This window comes from Choloepus didactylus, chromosome 26 (genome assembly GCF_015220235.1).
Source record: "Choloepus didactylus isolate mChoDid1 chromosome 26, mChoDid1.pri, whole genome shotgun sequence".
In the NCBI taxonomy this organism is placed as follows: Eukaryota; Metazoa; Chordata; class Mammalia; order Pilosa; family Megalonychidae; genus Choloepus; species Choloepus didactylus.
In genome coordinates, this window is record NC_051332.1 from 16,128,216 (window position 1) to 16,144,371 (window position 16,156).

Consider the following 16,156-nt stretch of genomic DNA (forward strand, 5'->3'; position numbering starts at 1 on the left):
TGTTCTATCTTGGTGAATGTTCCATGTGACCTTGAGAAGAATGGATCTTTTACTGTTGAATGAAGTCCTCTATAAATCTTAGTTAAAAACAGTTGATTGATGATACTGTTCTGTTCATCTATGTCTTTATTGATGTTCTTCCTCTGGGCTATGTCTATTACTTTGCAAATCTCCATTGCTAATAGTGGATTTGGCAGCTTCTCATGGTGCCTGTACCTTTTTTTGCCTCAAATTTATGGATGATCCATTGTTAGGAGCACACACATTAAGAAATGTTATGTCTCTTGGAAAATTTACCCCTATAATTTTATAATTTACTCAAAATAATCATTACTGTTCAATATGAATATAATTACTTTGAATAAATTCTTATCTGTTAGTTGAATTTGACAGAAAAACAATATTTTATATAGTTATTTTGTAATATTCTTTCTTCTCTGTATACATCTTAGATTCTGATCTATATCATTTTCCTTTTCTGAAAAACTTTCATGATTTCTTGCAAAGGTAGGTCTTCTATCAACATATTGCCACAGTTTTTGTTTGCCTAGGAAAAAATCTTTATTTCTCCTTTTCCTTGAATGTATCAAGTCCCTGGATACAGAATTCTAAGTTGGTATATTTTATATTTCCTTTCCCCACTTCAATTTTACTCTACTCTCTTTCTTTGCATGGCTTCAGAGGAGAATCCAATGTCATTCTCAACCTTGTTCCTCCTGAGGTAACTAGATTTTGTTGCTTTGTGTTTGTTAATTCCTTATCACCCCTCTGGCTTTTTAAAAAATTCCTGTTTGTCTTTAGTTTACTTTGGTTAATATATTATATTCTCTGTTGTAGAATTTGTGATATTTCCCTTGCCTGGGGTTTTCTGAAAATACTGGACCATAGTTCAATGTCTGCCTTTTGTGAAATACTCAGGCATTACTACATTACATATTTCTTCTATTTCTTTCTTTTTTATCTGAATATTTCCATTACACTGTGTCACAAACTTTGTAATTTTCCATAATTATTGGATATTCTGCATCTTTTTTCATTTTTTTCACTCTACTTTTAGTTTGGGACATTTCTATTGACATATGTTCTAGAGTGCTTGCTATGTTTCTGGCTGGTTCAGCTCTATAGATGAACTCATAAAAGTCATTCTTCATGGTGCTGTTGATTTCTAGCACTGCATTTTTTTCTGATTATGAAAGTAATATATGCTCATGGTTCAGAACTCAGAAGATGCAGGATAATGCACAAAAGAAAAAAGAATGGTGCATTATAGCATGACAGGTGTTTATTTCAGTTCATAATACAGGGAATAAGGTTCCAAGGGAAAGCTTCCCAAATGGATGATTTTGGAAGGTATGGCAGAACCTACTTCTTTCCCAAAAGCAGCAATGAGCCAGGCAGAATTTGTACAGATTAAGTGTTGGGAACCCAGAGTACACTGGAGGACATTTCAATGACAAGGTCAGTGCAGGACAAAGAGAAAGAGAAGACATGCATAGGGACTGTAATTCTGCCTGTGACTCCTCACACATATCCCTCTCCGTTTAGGGAAGCAGCAGTGGGCAGTCAAATCCTTGCCTGAGAGATGGCTGTGGATTGGGGTGGCTGTGGGAGTTCTCTGCCCCAAGTAAAGAGGGGAAACAGTCCAACACTGAGCCTGTTACTGGTCTGCAGATGAAGAAAATGGGATGCCTGTTTTCAGCCTATGTTGGTCAGACACTGCAAAGCTTTGAAGTCCATCATCTGTTGGGCAGGCCAAAAAGTGCAGAGAAAAAAAAGGAGGGCTTTTTGGAGTGTCTCCCAAGCCTATCCAAGGCCCATTAGAGCTGATCTACACACACTGAACAGGTACATGGCCCTGTTTTTAGTGGGTACTCAGGATTCCAAACTGGCAGCACATCTGGGCTACCCTTCTTTCAGTCCAGATTGATCCATCCTCTGTGACATCTACTTTCTGCCAAAGCTCTCCTTCTCTGACACCTCCAACAATGGACTCTTCATGTTTGTCTCTGCCATTTATCTTCACTGTCATGTCTGTTCTACTCTGTACTTGTTTCCTTCCAGAAGAGAATGAGAGGAAACCTTTTCCACCTGTGTCCCTCACATTGCTATGATGTCTGGCTTTCTCTGCTCTGGTAGCTGTGTATACTTAAGGCTTTTGTTAACTGGTGAAATGATTCATGGTATGATTCTTTCTGTATTTATACCACAGTTATTCCACTCCTGAAACCTATCAGCTTTAGTCCAAAAAAATAAAAAAATAAAAAACAAAAACTAGTAAGGGAGGCTGTGATGAAAATAATTTAAGAAAGTTTTAGTTGGGAAAATTATATCTACATTTCAGGCTTATCTAATGTGAGATTCAAATATACTATATTAACATATTTGGCTATCCACTCTCTAATCAGTCAATTGACACATGATTGAACAATCAGAAAACTTACATTTTCTCTTTTATATTAGTGCTTTCATTTATCTTCTTTAAAATGAGAAAGCATTATAAGCAACTGCATGTTATACTGAAAGATTTATGCAACATAGCTGTTGATGATCATTTTAGATTTGATATATTCATGATTCATCACATATTTAGCAATACTAGTACCTAAAATGGTACCAATACAAATGAAATATGGTGATAACTTACTGGACATAGTATCAGCCTTTATCCAATGAAAGATTAAAACATATATAAAGAATTTGGTACCCACAAGGTAACAATTACTTGGAAATTAAAAATATAGTATAATAATTATATTTAATTATATTATATTATATAATTATATAATATATTATGTATGTATATATTTATTTATATATATAGAGAGAGAGAGAGAGAAAGAGAGGGAAAGGGAGAGAGAGGGGGAGAGAGAGAGAGAGAGAATTGCACTACTATTGAATTCACCTGGAACGTTAGAAAGAAAAGGCTCTAATATGGAATAAGGATGTGGTTCTTTCTACCTATTTGCATCAATTGGAAGTTTCCTGCTGTCAGTTGAGAAATAAAGTTCCTTGTGTCACACCTGATTGAGATTTTCAATGTTCTGGCAATTCCATGCTGAATGGCTCATTTTCTGTAGTTAAAAGTTTTTGCTATCAAGTGGTCAATTTTGTTTTTTTCTTCTCAAATTATTACATTGCATATGTTTTTAGTAAAGTGTCATTCTGACAATTGTGAAATGACCACTCTTACTAATTTGGCCTAAGTATTAACTCATATCCACTCAAAGTTTATTCAGTTTGTTTGATACCATTACCTAAATCTTTATGTATATTGGGTTGGTTAAAAACTCATCTAAATGTTTTCTAAACTCAGTTAGGCAAGGTCTTTCTCCCTAAACTTTTTGTTTTCAAAATGGGTATACCATTTCCCTTCATTAATTCATGACAACATTGAAAAATGCTTATGATCTATTTAGCTACATAATTCTGGTAAAAATCAGAAAACCACTGCAAATGCCAATTTCAGGAAGTAAGATTTATTCTTCATTGCATTAAATGTTAAAGAATGAAGAAAAGATAAATTATTACTTATGAAGAAATACAAAAGTAACCTAAAAATATGGGAGCAATAACTAAGTAGATTTCATAAAATTTACCATGTAAGAGAAAACATGGCAGTGAAGAAATTTACTGAGCTGATGGGAAAATTATGCTTGAATATTAAAAGTGAGTAGTTCATATGATTATGCAAGCTACCTACACTCTCTATTAAATGAAATGAGTCCATTAGTACATTCACAATGTGTTATAAAACTCCTATTGGTTTTCATCCAAAAAATATTCGGATTACAATTTGTAGGAGTCTGGGGTCTTAGGGTCACTCAAAGTTCATGAATTATATCTGCTTTAGCAGGTTAGAAATTGTTGTGAATTATTAGAGTTAATTTTAATACATTCTATACAACTGCTACATTATATGGATATTTTTTCTTCCCAGTTCTCTTTGCCTCTCCCTTTCTGAACCACACAGAGCCTAGACAAATGATCAGGTTTTCAGGTGTTCACCACTGTCTTATTCCCACATCGCATTCTCAGGGGATTCCATTGGTTTTTTTGAAGTATTTTAATATCCTTTTGTTATAAAATAGTCTTATGCATTAACTATGATTTGGTTGTGTGACATAATTTAAGATCTGTGACCTGTTCACCTCAGCTACACCAGCAAAATTAAGACCAAGAAACATAACTAATGTCCCTTATTCAGCCTCCTTTTCATCAAACCCAAATCACAGGGAAATTTTTACTGGCTGGTTTCCCTCTCTGTGGTATTTAAACATTTACATATGGACCTTAGGTAATAGGAGATGTCATAAAGACTGTGTGATGGTTTGTATGTTTTGTGTCATCCAGAAAAAAAGCCATGTTCTCTGATGCAATCTTGTGGTGGCAGGCATATTAGTGTTGATTAATTTGAAATGTTTGAATTAGGTTGTTTCTATGGAGATGCACCCCACCCAACTGTGGGTGATAACTCTGGATAATTTCCATGGAGATGAGTCCCCTCATTCAGCATGGGCTTTGATTAGTTTACTAGAGCCTTATATAAGCTCAGATAAAAAGAGTAAGCTTGGTACAGCAAGAGGGACACTTTGAAGAATGCACAGGAGCTCACAGCTGGAGCTGAGACAGATATTTTGAAGATGGCCATTGGGAGCTGATGCAGACATTTTGGAGAATGCCTTTTGAAACACAACCTGGGAGCAAGTACAAGCCAGCTATGTGCCTTCCCATCTAAGAGGTTTTCCAGATGTCATTGACCATCCTCCAGTGAAGGTACCCAATTGTTAAAGACTTACCTTGAACACTTTGTGGCCTTAAGACTGTAACTGTGTAACCAAATAAACCCCCTTTTATACAAGCCAATCTTTTGCTGGTATTTTGCTTAACAGCAGTATTAGCAAACTGGAACAGATTTGGTACCAGAGAAGTGGGGGTGTGCTGAGTTTGCAAATACCAAACATGTTGGAATGGCTTTTCAAATGGATAAGGGGAAGACTCTAGAAGAGTTGTGAGGAGCTTGCTAGAAAGGACCTAGATTTCTCTGAAGAGACCATTGGTGGAAATATGGACTGTAAAGATACTTCTGATGGGGCCTTAAGCAGAAATGATGAATGTGTCATTGCCAACTGGAAGGAAGGCAATCCTTGTTTTAGAGTGGCAGAGAATTTGGCAAAATTGTGTCTTGGTGTTGGATGGAAGGGAGAACTTGATGACAACTACCTGGGATACTTGGGTGATGAGATTTTGAAAATAAAGTTGAAGATACAGCATGGCTTCTCCTGGGAACCTATAGTAAAATACAACAGGACAGAGATAAGCTGAGAAATGAACTCTTGGGTTCAAAGAAATCAGAAACTGATAGTTTGGGAAATTCTGGGCTTCCAGAAAGTGAGACCCCTGAAGCTATGGTCCAATATGAGGATTTAACAAAACATGGAACCTGACTGCCATTTCAGAACAAGCCAAGATTGGAGATGGAGTTATCCAGAACAGATTTGTGGAAAGTCTTATTGTCTGATAGGTTTGACCCCTGTGTGCTTCAGGCAAAGCCAACAGAATTTTTGCAAGATATTTGTAAATGGATCTGCTGCTGGTCTGGACTGGAGGAGATAGACAAGGAACAAATTGAAAGAAAATTTCTTCAAAGACAGAGCCATGGAAGTTGGAGGTCTGGAGTGGCTCACACACATGGAAAGGGTAAGTTTTCCCCAGAGGTTGTGGGTGGGCCTTCCACCTCAATGTTGATGAAGAGTGCTCTCACACAAGGCCCCAGAGATGGTGGAGCACATTGCCAGGATACTGGGGAGAACCTGGCCATTACCCAATTGTTTGGAGAGGGGAGAGGCTTTGCCCCAGAGATGCAGAGTCTGGGTGGCACCCAAATGTTTGAGGAGGATGGGGCTGAGAAGGTGGCATTCCCAATGTGTGGATATGTTGGAACACTTACCCAAGCATTTGGAGAGAAAAGGGCTGATTTGTAGGCCCTTGAAAAGTGTGTAAAAGCCACTCTCTCAAGCCCCAAGGATGCAATGTCATTCTGTAAATGACTGTCAGACTTTGAAATCTAATGGAGTTTGCCCTGTTGGTTTTAGGAACAATTTTGGTCCTGTTAAACCAGTTTTCCTTTCAGTTTCTCCTTATGGCAATGGGAATGTTTATCCTATGACTTTCCCTCCTTTGTATATTGGAAGCACATAACTTGTTCTAAGTTTCACAGATCCACAGCTAAAGGAGAATTATGCCTTAAGACTGATCATGTCTGTAATTGATTTTGATGGGATCTTGCACTTAGCTATTGTTTCTGAAATGATTTAAGTCTGTGATATTGTGATGGGTGAATGCATTTCATATATGGAAAGATCATATTTTTCTGGGGTCCATGGAGTGGAATGAGCCAATTTGTATGTATTGTGTCCCCCAGAAAAAGCCATGTCCTTTGATGCAACCTTGTGGGGGGCAGACATATTGGTGTTGATTAAGTTGGAACATTTGGATTAGGTTGTTTCCATGGAGATGTTCCCCACCCAACTGTGGGTGATAACTCTGGATAATTTCAATGAAAGTGTTGTCCCACCCATTCAACTTGGTGCTGCTTAGTTTACTAGAGGACTATATAAGCTCAGATAGGAGGAGTGAGCTTGCAACAGCCAAGAGGGACACTTTCAAGAATGCACTGGAGCTCACAGCTAGTGAATGGAGCAGAGGCAGTCATTTTGAAGATTGCCAGTGGGAGCTGATGCAGACATTTTGTAGAATGTCATTTTGGAATGCAACCTGGGAGCAAGCAGATACCAGACACGTGCCTTCCCGGCTAACAAAGGTTTTCTGGACACCATTGGCTATCCTCCAGTGAAGGTACCAAACTGTTGATACATTACCTTGGACATTTTATGGTCTTTAGACTGTAACTGTGTAACCAAATAAACCCCCTTTTATAAAAGCTGACCCATTTCTGGTATTTTGTTTAATGGCAGCATTAGCAAATTGGAACAGACTGCTTAGGCCACAACACATGATCATGAAATAACTTAGAGCAATTTTATGGTCCAGCCACTTTTCAGCAATCAGAAATAAGTTTATATGAAGCAATCCAAAGAACTCAGAGACTGGGAGCTGCTCCAGATTCTGGTCATGGTTGCCAAGGAGAAAGTTGCTTTGGGCAGGACGCTGAAAACTTGGACCTCTAGGAAACATCTCAGGAGACACAATTTCATTTATTAGCTTCTAAAGAATTCAAAGGGCAGTTGTTCATGATTCCATGTGATTTTATGACTGTTAAAACAGATGAATCTGAACATACTAAAATGCAGAAATCACTTTCCAAGCAGGAAGTAAATCATGTACTTTCTGAAACTCCACTAGTTTGAAAAGGATCATAGAAGTTATTTTGAAATCTTAAAGAAAGATATGTGACTTGTTACATGGAGGTTCTTTTTCTTGTATGTATTTTAACAAAGTCACATGTAAGTTTTAGAAAAGCTTTAACATGTTTGACACTGATGACAACGAGATGGTGGATATAAAGGAATTTTTGGTGCTTCACATGACACCCTAAGAGCAAAAAGAGTGACATTTCTGATGAGCCTCTAGAGGAACATCCTGGGAGAAAGCCATTTTGAAACCAGAGCTCAAGAGCAGACACCAGGCACATGCATTCCCAGGCAAGAGTGGTTTTCCAGACACCACTGGTCATCCTCCAGTGAAGGTACCTGATTGTTGATGCCTTACTTTGGACACTTTATGGCCATAAGGCTGTAATTTTGTAACTAAATAATCCCCCTTTTATAAAAGCCATTCTGTTTCTGGCATTTTGCATCCCAGCAGCATTAGCAAACCAGAAGATACCAGTCTAAAAATAGTGTACTTAAAACAGGTAGTGAGGAACTTGTCTCCAGAAGCTATTGGGATAACTGAGACATAGTACAAGCAAAGCACTCTGAATTTTCAGACCTCACAGCACATGCTGATGATCTCACATGTTTAGTAGTAGATACTACATTTCTCATACAGTTTTTTGGAAGAAAAGGAAAAGCTGAGATCAATTTTGAAGACTTTTATGGATTTATGAATAACTTTTAACCATAAATTCTAGAAACATAATTCCTTTCCTACTCTACCAGGATGAATACTATGAATTAAGATGATTTTGCTCATTTTCTTTTATGATATACAAATGTGGAAAACAGTTCAGTGTTTTTGGAAAATGTGCATTATAGTACATCTGAAGAAAAGGGCATTGCATTTGATGAATTCAGGTCATTCTTCCTGTTTTTCTTTAAACCTGGTCGACTTTGCAATAGCCCTGAATATGTGTAATTTTGCAAGTCAATGTATAGGGTAAAATGAATTTAAGTCTGCTGTCTATGTAGCTACTGGCCTCAAGCTTTTACAACATTTAGTGAACATTGTGTGCAAGATTTTTGTAGTCCATGTTTTTCTACTCATTTATGCATACACTGGACAAAGAGGAGTGTGGTTCACATGGCTGTCCCAATCACATTGTCACCCCTCATAAGCTACATTGTTATACAATCATCTTAAAGATGCAGGAGTTCTGGGTTGTAGTTTGATACTTTCAGTTATTTCCTGCTGGCTATTCCAATTCACCAGAACCTAAAATGGGTTATCTATACTGTGTGTAAGAGTACCCACCAGAGTGATGTCTCACCTCCAGTTGCAATCTTGCAGCCACTGAAACTTATTTCATTTCATTTCACATCCCCTTTTTGGTCAATATGTTCTCCATCCCATGCTGCTGGGTCTATATTCCTTTCTGGGAGTCATATTCCACATTGCCAGGGAGATTTGCACACCTATGTGTCAGATCCCACATGGGGGTCAGTGAATTCACCTGCCAAGTTGGCTTAGCAAGAGAGACAGAGCCACATCTAAGCAACAAAGAGGCATTCAGGAGGAGAGACTTAGGCACAGTTATAAGCAGGCCTAGCCTCTCCTTTGCCGTAAGAGTCCTCCCAAGGGCAAGTCCCATGATAGAGGGCTCATCCCATCAAACCACCAGTCCCTTATATCTGTGAGCACATCAGCAAAAGTTAAGGTGGGGAAGCCCAACACCACTGCATTCTTCCCAAGGTCTTCAGCAGGGCTCTGCATATTTTTTCATTGTTTTTTTTTTTTAAATTAAGTATTAACTGTATCAAAAAATTTTAAAAAACATTTCAAACAAACCAAACAAGGGAACAAGAAAAAGACAACTAACCTAAAATTACTTTAATTCCAACATGTTCCTACTCTACCTAAGAAGTAACCTAATATGACAACATTTACATGAAGTTGTTCTTACCATAACCACCAGAATTTGACAAACCATAGTCACTACTGGACATTCCTGGGACATTAAATTTACCCATGATAGCTTATATATTCTTATAGGGTTATCATTCCCCCTTCACTAATTGTTCTCTATTGCCAGGTCCCCTACATTTTATGGTATAAACCATTTATTTTACATGTTTCAATGTTCACATTAGTGGTAGCATATATTTCTATTTTTGTGCCTGGTTTATTTCACTCAGCATTATGTCTTTAAGGTTCATGAACATTGTCATATTTCACAATATCATTCCTTCTTTCTGTCACTAAGAATTCCATTGTGTGTATATATACCATGTTTTATTTATCCACTCATCTTTTGAAGGACATTTGGGTTGTTTCCATCTCTTGGCAATTTTGAATAATGCAGCCATGAACATTGCCATGCAGATATCTGTTCATGTCACTGCTTTCAGATCTTCTGGGAATATATTAAGAAGTGCAATTGTAGGATCAAAGGGTAACTCTATATCTAGTTTTCTTAGGAACAGCCAGACTGCCTTCCAGAGTGGCTTAACCATTATACAGTCCCACCAACAATGTATAAGAGTTCCAGTTTCTTCACATCCTCTCCAGTATTTGTAGCTTCCTGTTTGTTTAATGGCAGTCATTCTAATTGGTGAGAGATGGTATCTCATTGTGTTCTTAATTTGCATATCCCTAATAGCTAGGGAGGCTGAACATTTTTTCAAGTGTTTCTTGGCCATTTGTATTTCCTCTTCAGAGAAGTGTTTCTTCATGTCTTTTGCCAATATTATAATTGGGCTGTCTGTACTATCGTCATTGAGTTGTAGGATTTCTTTATATATGCAAGATATCAGTCTTTTGTCAGATACATGGTTTCCAACAATTTCCCCATTGAGTTGGCTACCTCTTCAACTTTTTGACAAATCCCTTTGAGGTACAGAAAATTCTAAGTTTGAGGAGTTCCCATTTATCTATTTTATCCTTTGTTGCTTGTGTAAGGTCTAGGAAGTGACTGCCTAATACAAGGTCTTGAAGATGTCTCCTTAGATTATCTTCTAGGAGTTTTATTTTACTGTCTTTTATATTGAGATCTTTGATTCACTTTGAGTTCATTTTGGTGTAGGGTGTGAGGTAGGGTTCCTCTTTCATTCTTCTGGATATGGATATCCAACTTCCTAACCCCATTTGTTGAAAAGACTATTATGCCCCAGTTCAGTGGCTTTGCGAGCCTTATCAAAGGTCAGTCAGCCATAGCTCTGGTGGACTATCTCTGAATTCTCAATTCAATTCCATTGATCAATATAAGTATCTTTGTGCCAGTACCATTCTGTTTTGACTACTGTGTCTTTATAATAAGCTTCAAATTCAGGGAATGTATGTTCTCCTTCTTTGTTTTTATTTTTAGCGTGATTTTAGCAACTCAAGCCATCTTCCCTTTCCAAATAAACATGATAACTAGCTTTTCCAAGAATGCAAAATAGGTTGTTGGAATTTTGATTGGGATTACATTGACTCTGTAGATGACTTTAGGTAGAAGTAAAATCTTAATGACATTTAGCCTCCCTATCTGTGAACATGGAATATTTTTCCATCTTTTTAGGCCCCTTTCTATTTCTTTTAGTAGAGTTATGCAGTTTTCTTGGTATAGGTCTTTAACATATTTGGTTAAATTTATTCCTAGGTATTTGATTTTTTTCAGTTGCTGTTGAAAATGGTTTATTTTTCTTGAGTGTCTCTTCACCCCATTCATTTCTAGCATATAGAAACATTACTGAAGATGGCAGAGTGGTGAGGTGAATATTTTAGTTACCACTCCAGGGAAGTAGGTAGAAAACCAGGAACTGTGTGGACTGGAAACCACAGAGCAATTTGTCTTTGGGCATACTTCATACAACACTCATGAACATGTTGAAATGCTGAGATCAGTGAAATCTGTAAGTTTTTGCAGCCAGGGGACCTGCACCCCTCCCTGCCAGGCTCAGTCCCATGGGAGGAGAGTCTGTCAGCACTGGGAATGAAAAGGGAGAACTGCAGTGGCAGCTCTTATCAGAAACTCATTCTACTGCTCCAAACTCCAATCATAGATAGACTGAGACCAGACACCAGAGAATCTGAGAGCAGCCAGCCCAGCAGAGAGGAGATAGGGATAGCAAGAAACAACAAGAAAAGCCCAAAAAGAAAAGCAGAGGCGTTTTGGAGTTCTGGTGAACATAGAAAGGGGAAGGCCAGAGCTCAGGCCCTGAGGCTCATATTCAAATCCCAAAGAAAAACTGTTCTCTCTGCCCCCCTGGACTTCTCCTTAATGGCCCTAATTGCCTTGTCTCTTAGCATTTCAATAACCCATTAGATCTGCAAGGAGGGCCCTTTTTTTAATCTTTTTTTTCTTTTTCTAAAATAATTACTCTAAGAAGTCCAATACAGAAAGCCTCAAAGAATTGCAATTTGGACAGGTCAAGACAAGAGCAGAACTAAGAGGGCTCTGAGACAAAAGACAATAATCCAGTGGCTGAGAAAATTCACTGAACATGACAATTTCCCAAGAAAAGGGGGGATTACCTCAGCAGACTGGGAGCCTCCCTACACAGCCCTGCAGCCCAGAACTGCTCTGGGGGGGTGACACTCACCTGTGACATAGCACAGTCATCCCTCAACAGAGGATGGGTGCACAGCATGGAAGAGGGACCCACTTGCAAGTCTCAGGGGCCATACCAAGGAACTGTGGGTCAGTGGCAGAGACAAATTGCAGCAGGACAGAACTGAAAGATTAGACAATTGCAGCAGCTTTAAAACTCCAGGAACACCAGGGAGATTTGATTGTTAGAGCCGTCCCCCCTCCCTGACTGCCCAGACACATGCCCCATATACAGGGCAGGCAATACCAACTACACATGCAAGCTTGGTACACCAATTGGACCCCACAAGACTCACTCCCCCACTCACTACAAAGGCAAAGCAGGGGAGAACTGGCTTGAGGGGAACAGGTGGATCGTGGACACCATCTGCTGGTTAGTTAGAAAAAGTGTACTCCATGAAGCAGTAGATCAGACAAATTAGAGATAAGGATTTCAATTGGTCTACAAATCCTAAAAGAACCTTATCAAGTGAAGCAAATGCCAAGAGGCCAAAAACAACAGAGATTTTAAAGCATATGAAAAAACCAGATGATATGGATAACCCAAGCCCAAGTATCCAAATCAGAAGATCAGAGGACACACTGTACCCAGAGCAACTAATCAAAGAGCTAAAGATGAATGATGAAACCATGGCACAAGATGTAAACAACATGAAGAAGAGCATGGCACAGGATATAAAGGACATCAAGAAGACCCTAGAAGAGCATAAAGAAGACATTGCAAGACTAAATGAAAAATAGATGATCTAATGGAAATTAAAGAAACTGTTGACAAATTAAAAAGATTCTGGATACTCATAGTACAAGACTAGAGGAAGTTGAACAATAAATCAGTGACCTGGAAGATGACAGAATGGAAAATGAAAGCAGAGAAGAAAGAATGGGGAAAAAATAAAAAAAAATTGAAATGGACCTCAGAGATATAATAGATAATATAAAACATCTAAATATAAGACTCATCAGTGTTCCAGAAGGGGAAAAAAAGGATAAAGGTCTAGGAAGAGTATTCAAAGAAATTGTTGGGGAAAACTTCCCAAATCTTCTAAACACCATAAATACACAAATCATAAATGCCCAGCGAACTCCAAAGAGAATACATCCAAATGAACACAATATGAGACATATTCTGATCACACTGTCAAATACTGAAGAGAAGAAGCAAGTTCTGAAAGCAGCAAGAGAAAAGCAATTCACCACATACAAAGGAAACAGCATAAGACTAAGTAATGACTACTCAGCAGCCACCATGGAGGCAAGAAGGCAGTGGCATGACATATTTAAAATTCTGAGTGAGAAAAGTCTCCAACCAAGAATACTTTACCCAGCAAAACTCTCCTTCAAATTTGAGGGAGAGCTTAAATTTTTCACAGACAAACAAATGCTGAGAGAATTTGTTAACAAGAGACCTGCCCTACTTCAGATACTAAAGGGAGCCCTACAGAGAAACAAAGAAAGGAGAGAACGACACGGAGAAAGTTTCAGTACTGAAGAGATTTGGTATGTGTACATTAAAAGATATCAATAGAGAGAGGGAAAAATATATATGAGAAACATAAACCAAAGGATAATATGCCTGATTCAAGACATGCATTCACAGTTATAACATTGAATGTAAATGGATTAAACTCTCCAATTAAAAGATATAGATTTGCAGAATGGATAAAAAAAAGTGAACCATCAATATGTTGCATACAAGAGACAAATCTTAGACACAGGGACACAAAGAAATTGAAAGTGAAAGAATGGAAAAAACCTATTTCATGCCAACTACAGCCAAAAGAAAGCAGGTGTAGCAATACTAATCTCAGATAAAATAGACTTTAAATGCAGGGATGTTTTGAGAGACAAAGAAGGCCACTACATACTAATAAAAGGGGCAATTCAGCAAGAAGAAATAGCAATCATAAATGTTTATGCACCCAATCAAGGTGCCACAAAATACATGAGGGAATCACTGGCAAAACTAAAGGAAGCAATTGATGTTTCCACAATAATTGTGGGAGACTTCAACACATCACTCTCTCCTATAGATAGATCAACCAGACAGAAGACCAATAAGGAAATTGAAAACCTAAACAATCTGATAAATGAATTAGATTTAACAGATATGCATAGACCATTACATCCCAAACCACCATGATACACATACTTCTCTAGTGCTCATGGAACTTTCTACAGAATAGATCATATGCTAGGACATAAAACAAGGCTCAATAAATTTAAAAAGACTGAAATTATTCAAAGAACATTCTCTGACCACAATGGAATACAATTAGACTTCAATAACCATCAGAGACTAAAAAATTCACAAATACCTTGAGCTTAAACAACACACTCCTAAACAATCAGTGGGTTAAAGAAGAAATAGCAAGAGAAATTGATAAATATATAGAGATGAATGAAAATGAGAACACAACATAACAAAAGCTATGGGATGCAGAAAAAGTGGTACTCAGAGGGAAATTTATAGCACTAAATGCATATATTGAAAAGGAAGAAAGAGCCAAAATCAAAGAACTAATGGATCAACTGAAGAAGCTAGAAAATGAACAGCAAACCAATCCTAAACCAAGTACAAGGAAAGAAATAACAAGGATTAAAGCAGAAATAAATGACATAGAGAGGAAAAATACAATAGAGAGGATAAATAACACCAAAAGTTGGTTCTTTGAGAAGATTAACAAGATTGACAAGCCCCTAGCTAGACTGACAAAATCAAGAAGAGAGAAGACCCATGTAAACAAAATAATGAATGAGAAAGGTGACATTATTGCAGATCCCAAAGAAATTAAAAAAATTATAAGAGTATACTATGAACAACTCTATGCCAATAAACTGGATAATGTAGAAGAAATGAACAATTTCCTGGAAACATATGAACAACCTAGACTGACCAGAGAAGAAACAGAAGACCTCAACCAACCAATCACAAGTGAAGAAATCAAAACAGTCATCAAAAAGCTTCCCATAAATCAATGCCCAGGGCCTGATGGCTTCACAGGGGAATTCTACCAAACTTTCCAAAAAGAACTGAGACCAATCTTACTTAAACTCTTTCAAAATACTGACGAAAATGGAACACTATTTAATTCATTTTATGAAACTAATATCAATCTAATACTAAAAGCAGGCAAAGATGCTACAAAAAAGGAAAACTACTGGCCAATCTCCCTAATGAATATAGAAGCAAAAATCCTCAACAAAATACTTGCAAATTGAATCCAAAGACACATTAAAAAAAATCATGCACCATGACCAAGAGGCATTCATGCCAGGCATACAAGGATAGTTCAGCATAAGAAAATCAATCAATGTATTACAACACATTAAAAAATCAAAAGGGAAAATTCAAATGATCATCCCAATAGATGCTGAAAAAGATTTGACAAAATCCAACATTCCTTTTTGATAAAAACACTTCAAAAGGTAGGAATTGAAGGAAACTTCCTCAATATTATATAGAGCATATATAAAAAACCCACAGCCAGCATAGTACTCAATGGTGAGAAACTGAAAGCCTTCCCTCTAAGATGAGGAACAAGACAAGGATGCCCGCTATCACCACTGTTCTTCAACATTCTGCTGGAAGTGCTAGACAGGGAAATCTGGAAAGACAAAGAAATAAAAGGCATCCAAATTGGAAAGGAAGAAGTAAAACTGTCATTGTTTGCAGGTGATATGGTCTTATATCTGGAAAACCCCGAGAAATTGATGATACAGCTACTAGAGCTAATAAACAAATTTAGCAATGTAGCAGGATACAAGATTAATACACATAAGTAAGTAATGTTTCTATATGCTAGAAATGAACAAATTGAAGGGACACTAAGGAAAAGATACCATTTTCAATAGCAAATAAACAAATCAAGTACCTAGGAATAAACTTAACCAAAGATATAAAAGACCTATACCAAGAAAACTACATGATTCTACTAAAAGAAATAGAAGGGGACCTTAAAAGATGGAAAAATATTCCATGTTCATGGATAGGAAGGCTAAATGTCATTAAGATGTCAGTTCCACCCAAACTCATCTACAGATTCAATGCAGTCCCAATCAAAATTCCAATAACCTACTTTGCAGACTTGGTAAAGCTAGGTATCAAATTTATTTGGAAAGAGAAGATGTCTTGAATTGCTGAAGATACTCTAAAAAAGGAAAACAAAGTAGGAGGACTTACACTCCCTTACTTTGAAGCTTATTATAAAGCCACAGTTGTCAAAACAT

General features: G+C 37.4%; 1 pseudogene; it reads left to right on the forward strand.

Moving 5' to 3' along the window:
• The first annotated feature begins 7,080 nt into the window (after window positions 1-7,080).
• LOC119520796 overlaps window positions 7,081-16,156 on the forward strand; it is a 44,841-nt pseudogene continuing 35,765 nt past the window's right edge.